General features: G+C 33.8%; 1 protein-coding gene and 1 pseudogene across 1 annotated transcript in view; one reads left to right on the forward strand and one right to left on the reverse strand.

Moving 5' to 3' along the window:
* The window catches only part of RBMS3 (RNA binding motif single stranded interacting protein 3), a 264,594-nt gene that overhangs the window by 11,591 nt on the left and 233,517 nt on the right, over positions 1 to 19,486 (reverse strand). The window lies entirely within an intron of this gene.
* LOC120586878 (uncharacterized) lies at positions 18,982 to 19,101 on the forward strand (annotated as a pseudogene).

A 19,486-nucleotide genomic window follows, 5' to 3' on the forward strand; every position in this document is an offset into this window, starting at 1 on the left:
TGAGAACGAAATTTTCTATAGAATCAACTATGTTTCTGACTTTCTTAACTTGATTAATATCACAAAACTTGAGAACCAGAACTATCTATTGAAGAAGACAAGGTTTCTCAATTCACAAAGGTTAGAGAAAGAATTTTTATGGAAAATCACAAGCCTCTGATTTTTTTATTCTTCTAAATTTGCTGAGTTCAAAAAATAAAGGCCATGTATAAATATGCAAAACTAAAATTACTATGTTTTTCATATCTTGGTACTTTCAGTATCCAAAAGGCATGATGATTCTGAATCAAAGGAAGTATCTGAATGGAGACTAGCTCATCAGTTGTTGTTATTCAATACTGGTGAAGAATTATAGCCATAAGGAAACTTTGGAATATATATATCACCATCCTAAACTAAGCACTGTCCTACTGTAGCTATTTGCTAAAAATAGAGACAGCCGTAATGAAATCATGCAAAATCAAACAAACTGAACTGTTGTCTGTAATCTATTTGTTGCTACTAACAACTGAGTGCAATTCATATCTATATTAAACAACCTTGTAACTTGGACCAAGAGCAATTATTTGATAGGCCTGGTGATATTACCAATTTAGCTTTATAGTTGAGAATCATCAGAGATTTCTGTGCTTTGTCTTCTACTCTCACAGCATTCATCACTCTTCTATTAAAATTGTCCAGACTATCATCTCTTTAAAGGCATGGGCCATTTTACTTGTTTTTGCATCTTCCAACACACTATATTCTCAATAAGTTATTGTTCAATGGCTGAATAAAAGGATATGAGAAGAAAGTCTTCCATTTCTAATTACAAATCTTGCATGCCTCCTAGCCAGAATTAATAATTATAATGAATAATTGGTAATTCTGAGTTCATTATAGATGTTAATTTCACCACCCCCATAATGTGTTTATGTAATGTTAAAATAAGTACTTTAGCCAACTCATGTCCTTATGTCCTTAAGTAGTTAATAGGTATTCAGGTATCTTATTGATATTGGTTTTTAAAATAAGTACAGAACTCCAGAGTCACTTTTCAGCAAATATTATCTGGCATCTAGAACCCTATAGCAGGTGTCTGCATTGCCAAAAATAACGCTGTCAAGAGTATGTTGAGGTTAATAGTCCCCTGACCATTTCAGAAAGGTTGCTTGCCTATGTTTAGAGATTTTAAAAATCCTTTGTTTAATATTTCCTACAATGTGTTTTTTTAGAATGCTACTCACCTGAAAAGAAAACTATGTTCCAATGAATTTGAGCAAAGTTGCATAATATATTGTCTTTGAAACTGACATATAATAAAAAAAAAACTCTGAGAAGCCATATTTTACAAGAGCCTAGTTAAAGGTGATTAAACCAGCACTTCTAAAATATTTTGTAGGACCTAATACTTTTGCTTAGAACTAACATTCTAAAGAATACTTTGGAATTTTTTTTTAATTGAATCTCAAAAATCCTAATAGATTTGTAGCCAGTGGGAAATATAGTTACCAACTATGAAATTATCTAAGCACATAATCAATGCCATACCTGCTCCACTGTCTCTATCTCTAAGGCAGAGGTTCAGTGAACTGGATCTAGGAACACGGCTTGGGGCCACACAGAGCAATCTTCACTAGCTCACAAGAGAATCCACTGCATTCTTAGACCTCTCATGCCAAACTAGAGTTCTCAGGCTGTCTAGTTAATGAAAAGCATATTATGTAATTCTTAGCTAAGCTTCTTCAAATGACTCCCAGTTATTCAAAACCTCGTCTGTGTTTTGTTCAGTAAAACTGCATCAGTAAATTTTCATGCCTCCTACAGCATTTGATGAAGTTGTAAACATGACCTAAACTGAACTGCTCATGGCATAAATTCACACTCCTTTTAAGACTAATGTGTGTTAGGCCAAATGGTTCACCCATTTTACAGATTGAGAAACTGAGACCTACATACGATGGGAATAAAGTCCAGTTCTTCTGACTCATAATACAGAACACTTTTCAGTCTATCTCATTACCTTTGAAATTAAGTAAATAAGGTCTTAATAGCTTCCTTTTGATCGTTCCTGTGTAATATATATATCTTGTTTTTTTTAAATTAATGAGCTTTAATAACTCGAGTTCCATTTAAGAAATATAGAATAATATGCCTTTGATTGACATTTTATTATCATTTAGTTTCCATACAGTCTTTATTTTACTTCATATTCACAATACCTAATTTTCTTCTAGGAGGGCTACCCCATGTGCTTAACTTATTTCATAACTTAACTTGCTTTTATACTGCTCTTCTGAAGAGAACCAGTAGAAATTTTATAGTATAAATGAGATCAGTTCAATTCAATGCATTACGTGTGTATCTTTTAATAAAAAAAAATCTTTCTGGCTGCTTTTTTTGTCATGGAAAACTAATAGACAGAGCTTGAGAACCTTGTTTGAAAATTAGGAATAGACACTTATTTTAAACAAGTCAATGTTATGGAGTTTTACTCCCCGTAAGACTATTATCTCTGAATAAACTTTTGCAATTAAACCCTTTTCTAGTAGACATATTTTTTAGGGTAAAGCCTCAAGAAGTGACAGCCTTGTAAAATTAGGAGCAACTGCTTACAGGAAATAGCTACAGCTCTGTGTAAGATAAACTCTCAGCTTTAGGTAATTGGTGACAAATAACTCTAAACTTTCTCTGCAAGCTCAGTTTGATTTCCTTGAGAGCACGAATACACTACAGTCAGACTTAATAATCCAGTCTGCACAAAAAATTGCTTAGATCTGGGTCCCTCGGAATCTGCTTTTGTTTTATACAGCTAGCAAATAACGTAGGACTGAGAAGAATCTGTGATATAAAAAAACCCTGCTCCTTTGACTTGATAAATTCCCATGGATTGCTTATTAAAACCACAACGAGAATGGATATAAATCCTTTAAGTTAATTTCTTTTACTATTTCTCAAAATCTGCCATAATTCTTTCATGAGTACAGATTATTTGCATTATTTTGATATGATGACTGATGGGAACCACATTACAATGAGATGATATAGATAAAATGAAGATGCTCATACAATATTTCCCAGTATTATATAACTAAAAGTTTGACATTAATAAATAAATTTTACTTTTTGATAAACAACTTGATGATTTTACATATTCTGAAAGCACCAGATTTTCACATGTAAGTATAAAGGGACCTGAATAGCCATTTTCAAACCCACAGAATAAATTCCAGACTCCGTCACTTGTTCCAAGAAGTCTAGACACTGCATCACCAAGATAGTTACACAAAGAGGGGGTGGGGGGAATGGTGAAATTGGAGAGGAATTGTGTTTTTGTCTATTTAATTTGGGACAAACCGTTTCTGTTATGGGGAATCACTGACTATTTCCAAGAAAATAAAGTAAACTCTAAATTTTTATTTTTGGATTTACTTTCTCTTCCCCCACCAAAGTAAAACAAATCAAAAATGTTTCATATATTTCTTGCAAAGAAACTTGTCATTTTCATTATTTGTAGATCAAAGGAGTGGCAAGACAGTTCCCAAGTTTCAACTGGAATTTCCTAAAATAATTTATTAAACTTGCTCATTTGAAGTTATCATGATACTATTTAGATTGTAAATTGGTGCTTCTAGCCCTTGCTATAAAATTTTTAAATCTGCTTAACAAATTTGGAAAGCTGTCCAGGTTTTATCAAACCTAGAAAGTCAATGCGAAGGATACAGGAAAGTTTTGAAAATGAACCTCAGAAAGAAGTTGAGCAGAAAAAAATAGCAATTGTGGTAGATGATGCTAACAGCATGCAGTGTGAATTCTTTCAAGATCATCTAGTACAAAGTTTCTTCTAATAAAAGAAGTTTGTGGATAGAGGGAACCATCTAAGTAATGATTAGTCTAGGTTGGGTGAGTGGCTGAAGGAGAGGCACAGCGTTACCTCAAGTAGAGGTATTTTACAGTTTTGAGGGCCATATTTCTTGGATTTGTTGAATTGTATAATCTCAATTGGGGAGCAATACCAGAACTGGGGATGGCAAATTGGTATCATTTCACATGTTTGCTTTGACTAAGTAGTAATAATAACTACCTGGAGTGTAATTCTAAGAATGCCTTTTAAGTCTTTATGCTAATGAATAAGAGACTATCCATAGAGAGGAAGAGAGCTGGAGAGATTCTCCTTGAAAGAAAATAATGACCACAAAGTATGATAAGGCCAGCCTCCTTTCTGGACCCTTTGCTCAGTTCCTCCTATGTCCTTTCTATTTCCGCTAATGAATGTTGGAGAATGAAGTAGAATCTCTGCCTAGAATAGTAATAGTGTATGCTTTCATGTTAGCATTAATTTTAAAGTATATTATTTACTTTTTTTAAGGTATTAATATAGAAATGACAAAGTAGACAGTTGTGAGTAGTAGAAATAACTATCCCTGAAGAGTCGGTGAAAGTGAATACAGACAGCATCATATACTTCACACATTAGGAGTAAAAACACTTGAAGAGAAAAGGTCAGTTAGTGGGCTTGATAGAAATGGGAGCCCAAAAGTCTTAGGAGTATGTAGCCTATATTGTCCCATCCAATTCCTCAGAATAGTACTGAACATAACCCACAGAAAGGTATGTATTATATTATTAAACAAAAAATATAGATTGCCATTGTATTCTGGTGTGTGGGCCATTTGTTGGTGGCATACGACAAAAGAGAATAATAAAAAAGACTCTTGGAGGTTGTTCTCAGCTTGGAAATTCACAAAACCTCATCTCCTGCACAACATTGAATAGTAGCCATGCTTATGTGATCACAGGCTATGGAGGCCTTCAGCTTTGCAGAGAAAGCAATTTTCATGAATGTATTGGAAGAAAACAAAGCCCATTAGGTTGGAGCATGTGCACAGACCATTGTCGTCGCTAAAAGATGATACTATGGAAATATAGCTGATTAAGAAATTGTGTTTTAAAATTTGAATTTAAAACAACTCTACACAGACACTATAAATTCTCTCCTTCCCCCTCCTCAATTGTGTGAGTGTGTGTGTGTGATAGGTTACATAAAATTTAGAGAAAGTTGGGTCAGAGGAGAAATCCAGTGGACAACAAAAACAACTCAGGAAACAAAGATACATCAGTCAGAAAAAAACTAAAAACTAATTGTACATCAGATTTTAGAATGGAGGCAACTATGAAAGCCTATTTACAATGGAATTCATTCAATAGAGAATGGGAAGTAAGAATGTAGAAAAGATAAAAGGATATTATGAACAATCTTATACTTATAAATTTGACAACTTAGATGAAATAGACAAATTTGTCCAATAGTACAATTTAGCAAAACTGACACAAAAAGAAATAGAAAATCTGAACAGTTCTTTATCTACTAAAGAAATCAAATTCATAATCCAAAATCTATTCATAATAAATTATTCAGCTTCAATTGGCTTTTCTGGTTAATTTTCCAAATATTTAAGAAAGAAATAATATCAATCTTGCATAAATTCTCCCAGAGAATAATAAAGAAGGAAAACTTCCGAACTCATTTTATGAAGCTAGCGTACTCTTTAGACCAAAATCGACAGAGACATTACAAGAAAGAAAAACTACAGAAACATCTTTCAGAAACATCTATATGAACTTCCTAAATAACATTTTAACCAATCAATTCAGTGATATATGAAAAAGTCCATGTCCAAGTGGGATTCATTTCAGAATTACAAAGTAGATTTAACATTTAAAAATCAGTCCACATAATTCACCATATTGAAAGAATAAAGTAGAATATTTCAAAAGATTCAGAAATATCTTCGATAGACTCTAATATCTAATATCTAATATGAGAAAATATCTTGATATACTAAGAATAGATGGAAACTAGAAAAAAAAGTCTATATACAAAAAACATAGAACTAGCACCATAGTTAATGGTGACATACTGAATACTTTCTATTTGAATTTTGGAATGAGATAAATATATCCAATATCATCTCTTCTAATAATTTTTTGGAGGGTCTAGACAGTATAATAAGACAAGGAAAAAAATGGAAGTCATAAAGGTGGAAAAAACTGTCATTATTCATAGATAACATGAATAATAGGTAGATATTCTAAAGAAAATATTTTAAAAACAATTATTTTAATTAATAAGGAAATTAAGCAAGGTTGCTGGACACAAGTCAGTAAAAAATGTATTTGTATGTGCTGAAAACAGACAATTAAAAATGAAATTTAAAATACTATGTAGATAGCATCAAAACTCTGAGAAAAGGCATGAAAACTACCACATTGAAGATTAAAAGACATTGCTAAGAGGAATTAAATAGAGAGATATATCATATTCAAGGATTAGAAGACTCAATATTATTAAAATGTTAATTCTTCTAAAAAAAATCTATACATTCAATGCTATTCCAATGAAAATACAAGCAGATTTCTTGGTAGAAAACAAACTTTAAAATGTATATGGAAATGCAAAGGATCTAGAATATCCAAGACAATTTTTTGGGGAAAAAACAAAAACAAAAAAACAAAGTTGGAAGATGCATACTACTAGATATTAAGATGTATTAAAAAGTCACTGTAATTAAGATTGTGTGGTATTATTGCAAGAATAGAAAAATAGACCAATGGAACAAAATAGAGACACTAGAAACATACAAATACAGCCCCATGATTTGAGTGTCGCTGTAATTCAATGTGGAAAAGAATGGTCTTTCCAGTAAATGATACTGGTTCAGCTGGATAGCTTTATAGAAAAAAATGATCCCTGATCCTTACCTCATGTAATATATAATATTAATTTGAGATAGAGCATAGCTGTAAATATAAAAGGTAAAATAATATGGCTTTTTGAAGAAAATAGGAGATAGGCTTCATGATAGTGAAAATAGCAAAGATTCATTAAACATGACTCAAAAAGAAGTAATCATAAAATAAAAGATTAGAATTGGGCTTCATTAAAATTAAGAACTTCTAATTATCCAAAGGCTAAGGGAAGATATTTATAATACAAATATCTGATAAAGTTTGTACACAGAATGTATTTTTTTAATCCACAAATCAGTAGGACAGAAAAGCCAATTTTAAAAAATAAGTTTAAATAATCTATTAATTTACACAATGACTTCAATGAATCTCCAGGAAAGTATGCTGAGAAAATTTTTTTTAAAGTTTATATATGTTATAATTTCACATATATAGCATTTTTATATGACAAAATTTTAAAAGCAAAATACAGAGTAGTGGTTGCCAGGGATCAGGGATGGGTGAAGGGGAGTAACAGGAAAGCAGGTATGGTTATAAAAGGGCAACAGAAGAGATCCTTGTGATACTAAACTGTTCAGTACCTTGACTGAACATTGGGAAGGTGTTACATAAAATCTATAAAGGCAAAAAATTGTACAGAACTTAATACACATGCAAATGAGTGCAAGTAAAACTGAGGCTATATTCGTTAAGATTTGTGGATTGTGTCAATGTCAATATCCAAAACTATTATACCACAGTTTTGCAAAATATTGAGAAAAATTGAGGCAATTGTACAGGAGATCTCTCTATATTATTTCTTACAACTACACATGACTCTACAATTTTTTCAATAAAAAGTTCAATAAAAACAAAACAATAAATACATATATGTGTGTGTGTGTGTGTGTGTGTGTGTGTGTGTGTGTGACATATATATATATATATATATATATATATATATATATACTTAAACTTATATTTTCCTGATGACCAATGATTGAGGTTATGTATTCACATATATATATATATATATATACTGGCCATTTGATTTTTAGATATTCTCTTTCTAGAAGTGTCTGAGTTAATATATATATATATTATATTAACTAATATAATATATATATATTATATTAATATATATATATTATATGTATACATATATATATTAACTCAGACACTTCTATATTAACTCACATAATATATATATTATATTAATATATATATTATATGTATACATATATATATATATATATTAACTCAGACACTTCTAGAAAGAGAATATCTAAAAATCAAATGGCCAGTATATATATATATATATGTGAATACATAACCTCAATCATTGGTCATCAGGAAAATATAAGTTTAAGTTATGATGATGTAACACTACACTCCTACCAGGATGGCAAAAATGAAAAAGACTGACAACACCAAGTGTTGGAGAGGATGCAGACAATGAGAACTCTCAGACACTGCTAGAAGAGTATAAATTTGTGTACCCACTCTTAAAACTGTATTGCAGTGCCAAAGAAACAGAACATTTACAGAAACTATCACTATGCAATCCCAAATATGTGTGAAATATTTATAGCAGCATTATTTATAATCATTCCAAGCTAGAAATAACCTAAATGTCCATCAACAGCAGAATTAATAAGTTGTAATATAATTATGTCATAAAAAATATAAATAGTAAAAAAACCCTTTGTTCTACAAATATGAATCTTACAGATATAATGTTAGATTTTCTTTAAAAGCTGACACAAAAGTCCTCACACTGTATGATTTCATTTACTTAAATTTTAAAAACAATCAAAACAAATCTATAGATGTCAAGGTTCTGGGTAATTTTGTGGAGGTAATAAAAAGGCAGGGACACAAGAGAGGACACATAGGATCTTTTACGTCTTGATCAAAGTGGGAGATACATGAGTGTTTACATTCTGTAAAATTTATTAAGCTGTAAAATTATGAATTGTGCACTCTTCTGTACATGTTATACTTCTATAAAATAGTTTACAAAAAGACCAACAGAGAAAAGGAAAGGTTGACCAGAGATGACAGCAGTGACAACTCTGTCTTTAAACAGGAATAGACTGAATGGATTCAGGTGCAAGGAGACTAGGTAATTTGTAAGTTACCTAAGTTCTCTTCTCATTGTTTCTATTTTTGAAGCAAGATGTGAGGTGAAAATGAGAGGTGGTGGGTATTGGAAAGGTATGAAATAGTTGTCATGGAGAGCGAGAGTGAACAGACCAGGGTTATATAGTAAGATTTCTAGGCTGTACTATGTCTATTTAAGTCATGTGGTCACAAAATCAGTGTTAAGCTCATCAGCATCGGCGGTTCTGGTTTTACTCTAGCCATATTCAGCTGTTCAAAGAAATGGAATAGACTGAAAATTGAATGCAAGAGGATCAAAGTCTACCTGGAAAATATGATGGTGGGAAAGTGAGCCAAGGGAGGTGAGAGCACATGAAAGAAAATGATTACCATGTTCTACTATGAAATCTAAGCTAGGCATAGATGTGGGCAAATAAAGGGAAAACTGATACTGCCAAAGTGGTAAGCAGTAAGCAGGCAGGTTTAATAGTGTCGAAGAATGACTGCAATAAGGGTCATTAAAAAAGTGTATAGAACGAAAGAGGTGGTCATCAGAGACTATAGCAGGTCTGAAATTGAGCTAGTGTTTAAAACTGAGATTTGGAGTTGGTACAGTGGTTTCTAATTACAAATTCTAGGATAGGGTAGAGAAAAGATCACCAGAAGTGAAGAACTCAGAAACTGGGAGGCCAAGGTGCTTTACTGTAAAATTTCAATAATGGTTATATATTCTAAATTGACTCATAACAATATTCAATTGAATTTTATGGAGCCCCAATTATATGCCAAGCATTAGGTAAGCATATACTATACTATGAAAGCTTGGATTGTTAATTAGGATCTGATATAGACCAGAAGAAACACATTTATAGACTCCTTGTTTCTTAACATTCTCTATTATTTTTGCATATTAATATGGTTTTTAATGCTAAAGAATTAAGTCTCTACAAAATGGTAACTTCTTTAAATGAGAGAAGCTGTCCACGTCAAATTGACATTTATTTAAATCAGTATCTAAATTTGAAAGCATAAAGAAGAAATCACTTTAACAAATGACCCGACTGACCTATTACTTGAATAGTTCTTTCAGAAAGTTTTATGAACAAACCACCCAACAATTAATGTCCTCAGCCTCTTTAGGCTCATTTAATCTTTCCTTTAGGAGACCAGGCTTGCTTCTTTATTTTGGAAATGAAAGAACTGAGGGACTTTGTAAAAAAGATAGATGAATGAGCTAAGAAGTTCTCAAAGCCTGGAAGCTTTGTTGCTTTCTTTTTAAGTCTATGACCAAAGCATTAAATTGGGCCAGGTAAAGACTCTTCAGCCAAAGTGGAAGGGAACCCATCCAGGCTGCCACCCACAGCAAATTCCGCACAAAACATTCCTCTCAACTATGTCAGGCTCACACTCCCTGAACACCAGCTATCTCAGTGGATTGGGGTGGACATAAAACCCAACAAAATGAAATGTTGAGGGTGCCCTTAAAATGTCCTTTGAAAGAGTTTAGTCCTACAAGAGTCATCAAATTTTTTTATTTAATGTTTTTTTTTTTCAGTCAAAAGACTTCACCTACTCAACTAGTTAGAATATTAATATTAGAGATTGATCCAAGATGGGTGGGGAGCAAATGACGGTGAGTAGGGAGGAAGAAGGGAGAAGGAAGAAAGATGGAATTACATTCTGAATAAGGAAGAAAGAATGAATAGAAAGCAATGACAAACGAAAATGCAAAAAGACAAATTGGAAAATGCAAAAAATAAAACATAAAGCTATTTCAGAAAAATACTTCTAAGAAATGTACATATTTATGGAAAAAAAGATTTAAATGATAGTACTCTATGTGAGTATATATAACTTTGGCATTACAAAAACATAATGAAGCAGTTTCTGCCAGGCTGCAAATATTATTCTTTCCTCCAACGATATAGATGAAGAATTCAAAGTAAAGAAAGATCTGAGGGCAAAAAGACAGAAAGGAGGACTGGAGGGAAATAGACTTTCTGGTGCCAGAGTCCAGATTCCACTCCTTCCCACAGAACTTTAGAATAGTTTGCTTGATGACAGCTGTCAAACAATGGAGGGACAAAGGATGTTATCTTGGGGTAAACTTCAATCCACTCCCATTGAGTTTTTGGAATCATTGTGAACTACATCATCTCATTTATGTTATGCTGTACCCAAATCTGCCTGCAGAGTGAAGAGCACACCCTTCAAAATTTCCTTTTTCTGTGCCTTTTTTTTTGTTTTCATTGTGTTCTAACTTCTTTATACCCACATACAACACATATCCAAAACTGTCTTTCAAACTAAGTCCAAATGACAAACTTCTGCATGAATGCTTGCTTTGGTCCTTGATTTGGTAGTGGTTACTTTCTCCAATGACACCATGGAAGGTCTTACAGGGACCATGTATGAGTCCTTATGGTTGGCACTGAATATACATTTATTGAATGAATAAATGAGTGAATGAATAAATGAATGAATGAATGATTAAGTACTCTGAATGAAAAACTCAAGCTATATAGTTCATAAGAGTTATATAGTCGTTCAGGAAAGAGCACAGAAATCCTGTTCTTCTGTTTTTATTTTCTTGCCTGTGATGATTAATTTTATGTGTCAACTTGACTGAGCTAAGGGATGCCCAGAAAGGTAAAATGTTATTTCTGAATGTGTCTTTGAGGGTTTTCTCCAGAAGAAACTACCATGTAACTTGGTAGACTGAGTAAAGCAGATCGCCTTTACCAATGTAAGTAGGCATCACCCAATCTACTGAGGACTTAAATAAAACAAAAAGTGAAAGAAGAGCGAATTCTCTCTTTCTCTTCTTAAGCTGAGACATCCATTTTCTCCTGCTCAGGGACGCCGAAGATCCTGGTTCTCAGGCCTTCAGACTCCAGGACATCAGAGTTCCCTGGTTCTTAGGAGACTGGGAGCTACGTCATTGACTGCTCTGGCTGTCAGGCCTTCAGACTCAGACTGAATTATATCGCTAGGCTCTCCTGGTTCTTCAGCTTGCAGACAGAAGACTATGGGACTTCATTATCATTGCATGAGCCAGTTTCTATAATAAATCTCTTATACGTATCTATCTATATACATCTTACTGATTCTGTTTCTCTGGAGAACACTGACTAATACAAAGCCTAATACTATAAATGAATTAGTAGACAAAATATGATTAGAGCGTGTCTTCAATGGTTTGGTGTTTCTTTGGAAGCACATTATGGCTGAAAATAAAGCTAATGACAATTATTATAGTGGGAAGAGATTTGAATTTCTTTGACTCAAAAAAATTCTTTGATAGAAAATGCCCGACATTTGTGGAGATCCTTGATTAGGGCCTTTAAATATTAGGAAACTTAACTTAGAAAGGTCATAGGCAGGTTCATTCGGGAATTCAAATTGCAAGGACCACTTCAGGCTTGGTGACAACATTTTACCTGCATTAAGCAGGAATTTGGTATATAAAGAAAAAATCATTTTTGTAAGAAGAATATCAGAAACTCAGAGAGGATAGGTTAGTCGAGAAAGCAAGTTTCTTTCTTTCTTGCTTGCTTTTCTTTTCTTCCTTCCTTTTTTTTTTTTTAAACAAGTGCATAATTAGGGCTGGGCCAAAAGAAATAAAAATTAGAAGAGGAACTCGGAACCAGAAAATAAATTCCCCTATATCCTACATGTATTTGAGAAGAAACCGGATACAATTACAAAACAATTAAAAAAATAATAAACTAACTAACTGTAACAGGAATAAAAGGAGGCAAGATGCCAAATATAGGTCTTCCAACACAGGAAAATAATATTGTCATTGGGAAAGGCTATGGAGTGCTCTGTCAAGAAGTATTCTGAAGGTGAGGCTGAGGCTGAGGTCAATGGTAATGAAATAACATGATTTTGAGGAAGTGAAAGAAGTGAGCATTGGGTCAAGGTAAATAAGTAAGTCTAAGATAGAAAACTCATCTTTTGTTTTGTGAATAAAGAAAAGAAGGTGGGGCTGAATGTCAGCTCAATTAATTTGTAGGTTGGGGAGCAGGAAACAGAAGGGATTCATACCTGATACCCTTCATTTTCTCCGAGAAAATGGTAGCAAGTTCACTGGCCAAGAGTATTGCTGCAGTATTGTGAGCAGAAAGGTGAATGATGGAAATCTTTTCATTGAAATAGGTTGAAAGATGAGTATCTAGAATTATTTTATTAGAGAGTTAGAGAGAGATCTGACTCAGGATAAATAAAAGAATTTTAGGTATCATTATTATTATCGATGGTGGTAGTAAGGGTGCTGGCAAGAGAAAAGCTGAAGTGATGCATAATGTTTTGTAGGCTGGAGAAGGAAAGAAATGAAGTAGGGGGAGGTGATGGATCCTTTGGAAAAGGCGAGATGCGGGAATGAAATGCTGATAAAGTAGGTATGATGGTTTTAATATATCAGAGGGGGAGCAATTATAGTTAGGTCCCAAATGTGGTCTTTGAAGTAGCAGAAGATGAAGTAGCAAAAGGTGAAGGTCACTGGAATCAAGGAGGTTAAGGAATGTTGACACTATGGTATTAATGATGCAGGAGTCGGAGGCAAGAGGAAACTAATGACAAAATGCCAATTTGAATGTATAGGTTGGCAAAGAAGTAACAGATAATCTCAAAAAGAAGGGGAAGAAGGTGGCATCTTGGAGCATTGTCATTGTTAAAAGAGGAAGGAATTTGCACAGTCTAGAAGATTGGTAACATCTTCTAGCGCCATTGGGCACAGGAATAAGTGAAGTCTGCATTCAAGTGGGTGGTTGAGGAAGGACATGTTAGGACAAACCAGATTTTAGGTAAGACATGAGGAACAGAGAACTTTTCATGCACAGCATGAGAATGTAGAAAAATCTATATTTGGGTTTTAAAAAGTGCTTTCAGAGGAACGCAAAGGAAAAGATATGATGTGAGGTCAGTAGTAAATGATGATCCATTGGGCCAGAACTATGGAGTGTCTGGGACAAAGGGCTGTATGAAGTTAGAAGCTCCAGCAAGACCGAATTAGGAGGGTGATTAAAGATTTTCAAGTATCATTATTATTATTGATGGTGGTAGTGAGGGTGCTGGCAAGAGAAAAGCTGAAGTGATGCGCAATGTCTTGTAGGCTAGAGAAGGAAAGAAATGGAATAGGGGGAGGTGATGGATCCATTGGAAAAGGCGAGATGCGAGAACGAAATGTTGATAAAGTAGGTATGATGGTTTTAAGATTTCAAAGGAGAAGCTATTATGGTTAGGTCCCAAATGTGGTCTTTGAGGTGGGTGGCTGAAGTAGCAGAAGGTGAAGGTAAGAGACCTTTTAGCATTTGCTCTTGTCTGAGTTCCAGCCAGGCCAGGCGAGGCCTCAGATGGTTTCACAAGCCTGATATATAATTGCTTGTAAATAACGCTAAAACTATTATTGTTGGATCTGTAAACATTCTTTCTTCTTATTTTTCCCCATCTGCTCATTACTAGAGGCCATTTACTCTTGAGAGTTAAAAGAAAGACTATACATTTGAATTCAAGTTCAATGTAAACCTAAGCAGATGTTCCTTCCCTCTATGGAGCTGTATCCAATTAATAAATCTGGAAAAATGCTCATTAGAAGCCAACTTTGGTGTTATTACTCTTGACTCACTAGTGCTTTCACAATTTCTTCATGGACAGGGAGAATGGACACCTAATGATAACTCTCCTGATTGTTGATATTGATCAGAAAAGCTTCTCTGAAAGATACGTAAACTTCCCATCCATAAAATAATCCAGCAGCATAACTGAACTTGTTTTCTTCTGATTTTGTTTCTTGATCTTTGTTTTTGTTGTTTTTGTTTTTGAGTATATTAATTATTATGCTTTGGAGCATAGTAACATATTAACTCAGTATTTTTGGTGATCTCTAATGCATAAATACCCTTATTTTGTAAATGCATTCTGTTTGTTTTATTTTCTGGCATCTAGATGCTTGACAATAAACTGATCTGAAGTTGACTCATGGTCTATCACATTTGTTTGAAGAACATTTAAAAACTAGTTTAACATTATGCTTTATATTTAGCAAATCAATGATAAAGATAATGATGTTCATGGTAAATAATCATGTATTCTGGAAAAAATAAGATTAAAAAATAAAAACCTCTTTTCGGGGGGAGGGTTGTTGATATACATTGCAAAATGATTTCCTGATTTGAGCACTGGTATAAGATTACACAATATCAGTGCACCCACCACAACCCCAAATCATTACCTGCTTAACAATGGGGATTTAGAAGTAGTTTTTAATTTAAGATTTTCAAGGCAATATGAAATAAAGTTAAGGTCTATAGGATATAACATCAGCCAATAAAACTAGAAAAATATGTCTGCATTGAGTGGGTTAGCATAATGATTAAGAAAGATCTGGGTTTTTATCTATAAACCTTACTTTTCTTATCGTAAAATGGAGACAAACATTCATACTTTGAAGTTGTTCGAGAAATATTAGTGAAATAATGCATACAAAGTTCTTAGCATTGGGCTGGGTACATATTAAGAATCCAATAGATGAGAACTATTGTTATTATTGGTTTTATTTTTTTATTTGTATTAGTCTAATGATAAGACAAAAATTTCATTACCTGATCCTAGTTCGGCAGGATCAGAAATCAGCTTACACAAGAAATGTTCATTTATTTTCTCTTGGAATTAGATTGATAAGATATTTGGGGTGGACAGTAGGGCACTCAAGACATGGGTGGCAGTTAACCTCCATGAAGGAATAGTTATAAAGGGGGAAAATGGGAGAAGCTTGTGTTTCTGAGAAAGAAGAAAAGAAAGGAAACCTGGAGGAGTTTAGAGTGAAGGAGCGGGGAGACAGGTGCCCCCACCAACGTTGTGAGCCTGAGCATATGGAAGGGAAGGGCTGGTGAAATTCCACTGTGGGGAAGCAGCCAATGGACATTTAAAGCCCGGAGATGCATCCTTATATTCAATTGACATTGTTTAAATGTTCATTATGTTTCTACAACTGGACACAGTTCAAATCTATTAATGTTACTCCGGGAAAAATTTTTGTGAAAAACTAGAAAGGGGTAAATTTCACATCTGAATCAATACAATATAGGCTAATGAGAGCAGACAGAGGTGAATATAATGTCCTCGCAAACTTAAATATATATTGAAGAAAGCTTGGGATTCCCCATAGAATTGAGGATTCCAGCCAATCTTATTTGGTTTCAAAATATTGGAGGAACAGTGACATTCGGTTGCATTCTTAAACAAAGAAAGTAAAATTGGATACAATCTACTCAAAGGGGCTGAAAAATGACCTCAAATCTTAATACTTCCTATCCACAGAAAAAGTAAGAAATAAAGGGGTTGATCCTTGAGAGAAGCATGTAAGATGTAGAACTAAAAGGAAATAAAACTAATGTATCTCAAATATAAATAACAAAAGGACCAGGAGCACATACTCTTCTTGGGTAGTGGTGTGGAGGAAGTAAGATAGCTAAAGTCAAACAGGAAGAAAAATCAACATGATATTACAGTGCTCTTAATTTTTATCTTCTAATTTTCCTTGGTGTGGTCTCCTCTAGTTCCTCTGCTCTTGACTTCTTTATCCTAGAAGACTTTAGTTCCTGTTAATGGCCTGGAGCCACTCTTTTACTAACTCGCAGGCGATATGGACACTGTTTTCCTAGAACATTAACTATAGATTTTTTTCTAGAGTTTTGGTTCTGTTTTGATCTTCCTTTGGACCAAAGGAATCGTATTTCCCATATATCTTTCAAAAATATTTATGAAAACACAACCATGTTTATGATGCTATGAGTTTTACAGTGGCAGATACAAATCAATCTCCTCCTTAATGAATTTCATGAACTCTTATAGAAAATAAAATATGTGAGTTTGAATTTCTTTGAACATATCCTTAATTCTTATCTAAAGGATATTTATAAAATGAGAAGATACATTTAAAAAGAGGGATCGAAGACTAAACTGTGACTCAAGGTCAAAAGTAAAAATCGGTCAATAGTTATAAATGTAGATTCTAGAGAGGAGGGTATGAAGAATAATAAGAGGGCAGGTGCAATGACTGTAGTTTTTCTTCCTCACTCAGTGTCCATTTCCTCTTCTCAATGGTAACCCATATTTCCTCTGGGAATTCTTATGTGCCTCTTTCCCAACCTTATAGTTTGAATGTAATTGACTCCACAGTTGGTATATCCTGATCCCTCATCTAGAAATGGATGGTATTAATCATAGCAGAGCCAATGAGGCTAGAGAATTTCTAAAAGGAAAATACTCTTTTCTTTTGTGGAGACTTCTAAAAATGTAAAAATGACCTTCTCTCTTCTCTTGCATGGTATAGTGTGAATATGTGAGGTCAGCACTGAGATAGCCACTCTGCTGCCATGACAGGGAGGGCCTGAGTTTTTCTGATGTGAGACTGTGAAATGTGTACATGGCAGGCAGCTAAAAGTGAAAAAAAGAAAACAGGTCTTTAGTGACATCATTTGAGCCAGCTCTTTTTATGGCTTTTCGGATAAATGAATCAATAAATTTATTTTTAAATTAAAATATTTGGAGTTGTGTTTAATGACTCTTTGTGGTTGGGGAGGTCATATGAATTTGAAAGGGGAAATGAGGCAAAAGAGAAAATGAGTTAAAAGAAACAACACCATGGGCTCTGACAGAACCAGCCAAAAACATAGTGGACCAGGGGTCATACAGGCATTTGATTCCCTCTTATCCTGTCAATAAAATTCAATGGCTAATGAGACCTTCTCTGACATCAACAGTTGGCTGTCCCTTTTTAATGTTTATCCAAATCCAATTTGCCTAATTACTTTAAATATTTTTCATTACTATTTACAGCAGCTCAAGAACTTTTCCTAATTAGGACACTCTAATTAGCAGAGTTTTTTGATATCTCTTAGGAAACTCATATGGAGAATGACTGCCATTATTCTTCATCTGCCTTACAGCTAATGTGGAAACAGTCTGGACAGTGCCTGAGATTGCATCACTGGGCTTAAATGTTGACACAGTCACAAATCAGTATTTTACCATATAATCGGCTCTCAAGAAAGAGTTGGGAGAATCCTGAGAAGAGGACATGGGTTAGTTTTGATGAAGGAACAAAGAAACTAAAAGATTAAGAGTTGATTAGATAGTCCCAGAAGTATGAAGTTCTGAAATATAAAGTTTTTAGAAAAACCTAGGAAAAGAAAATGTGAAACAGAGTATGAGTGTAATAGAAATAAATATTAAATAATCCCAAACTATCACTTTATTTGTACTGATCCTGTACATGCCACTGAATACTAGATCTCATGTATCCTGGCACCATTTCTGCTACCACTCTCTTACTTAATTGGACTTTTGAATCTTTCCAGTGTTATTAACTGTTGGATTTCCCCAGATACTATTTATCTCTTTTGTCCTGTTAATTTTGGAGGCTGACCTTCCTAAACTAAATCTCATATAGTGTTTGCAATCCAAGTATCCTATTTCTATCAGACATTTTGCATAATTTCTGAACCCTTATGGTAAACGCAACAAGTTATTTTAAATATCAAATGGTACATGAGAGTGAAGCAAAATCTAGATATAACCAGGTCTTTAATAAGTATTGCTAGAAAAGATTTTGCAGTGGAATCCTTTTATTTAGTATCTTCCAAATGATATTCCATGGAAGAAGCGTTCCAATTTTTTTTAAGCAGGTATTCCACATACTAAGTCACTGCTGAGTAAACTTTTTAAAATTATGGAATAACCCAAACTAAAAAGATGTGTTTTTTTCCTTGGGGCTGAGGGTTCTTTTTTCTCCTTTTCCTCCTTCCTTTTTTACATTCACTATTGTTTTTCCCTGCAGGACTTCTCAGTCTTTAATCTGCAAATATTTACTGTAAATCGGTAAGAATCTATAAGGAGAAAAATACAATTGGCTATATTTCTCAAATTGGTAGACTTTAAAACTTCTTTTATTTTATATTTTTTATTATAACATTGACATCTCATGAGACCAAGGAGCATTCTCTAGGATCTAGGGTCAAACTTGGCTTTACTGGAATCACCCAGGATGTTTTAACAAAATATTGGGTTCTACCTACAGATAACCTGATTTAATTGGCCTGGAGTGTGGCCTGGATATTGGGATATTTAATCCATCCTGTGATTCTAATATGTTGCAAAACTTTAGTCTACGGTCATGCCACCCTGAACAAGTCCGATCCTGTCTGATTTTGGAAGATAAGCAGGGTTGGGCCTGGTTAGTACTTGGATGGGAGACCATCTAAAAAAGATCAGGTGGTGTAGGCGTAAAAAATAAGGGATTGTAAGCTGACAAGGTCCTTGCAATCTGTGAGGTCAACCAAGAGTTGCCTTGCCAAACAAACAAACAAACAAACAAAACTTTAGATCTGCTATCCTAGGGGTTGTTTTGGAAATGATGCTTAAATATGTTCCTCAAGGAATCTATATTTCATATAAATGGTGAAAAGGTTAATCAAATTTAAGACATTATTCATCTTGAGTACTCTGAATTTCTCATTCTTCCCTGGAGTTATATCTTCCATTAAGAACAGAGAAGTAAGTCAGAACTAACAATATATTCCAAAGGAATTGAAATCAGTTGTGAAGGGCATAGGCGATAAGTAAATATATGCACAATAAAATTTCTTCCCAATTCTACTACACAAGAGTC

Source organism: Pteropus medius, unplaced genomic scaffold, assembly GCF_902729225.1.
Source record: "Pteropus medius unplaced genomic scaffold, Ma_sr-lr_union100, whole genome shotgun sequence".
Classification (NCBI taxonomy): domain Eukaryota; kingdom Metazoa; phylum Chordata; class Mammalia; order Chiroptera; family Pteropodidae; genus Pteropus; species Pteropus medius.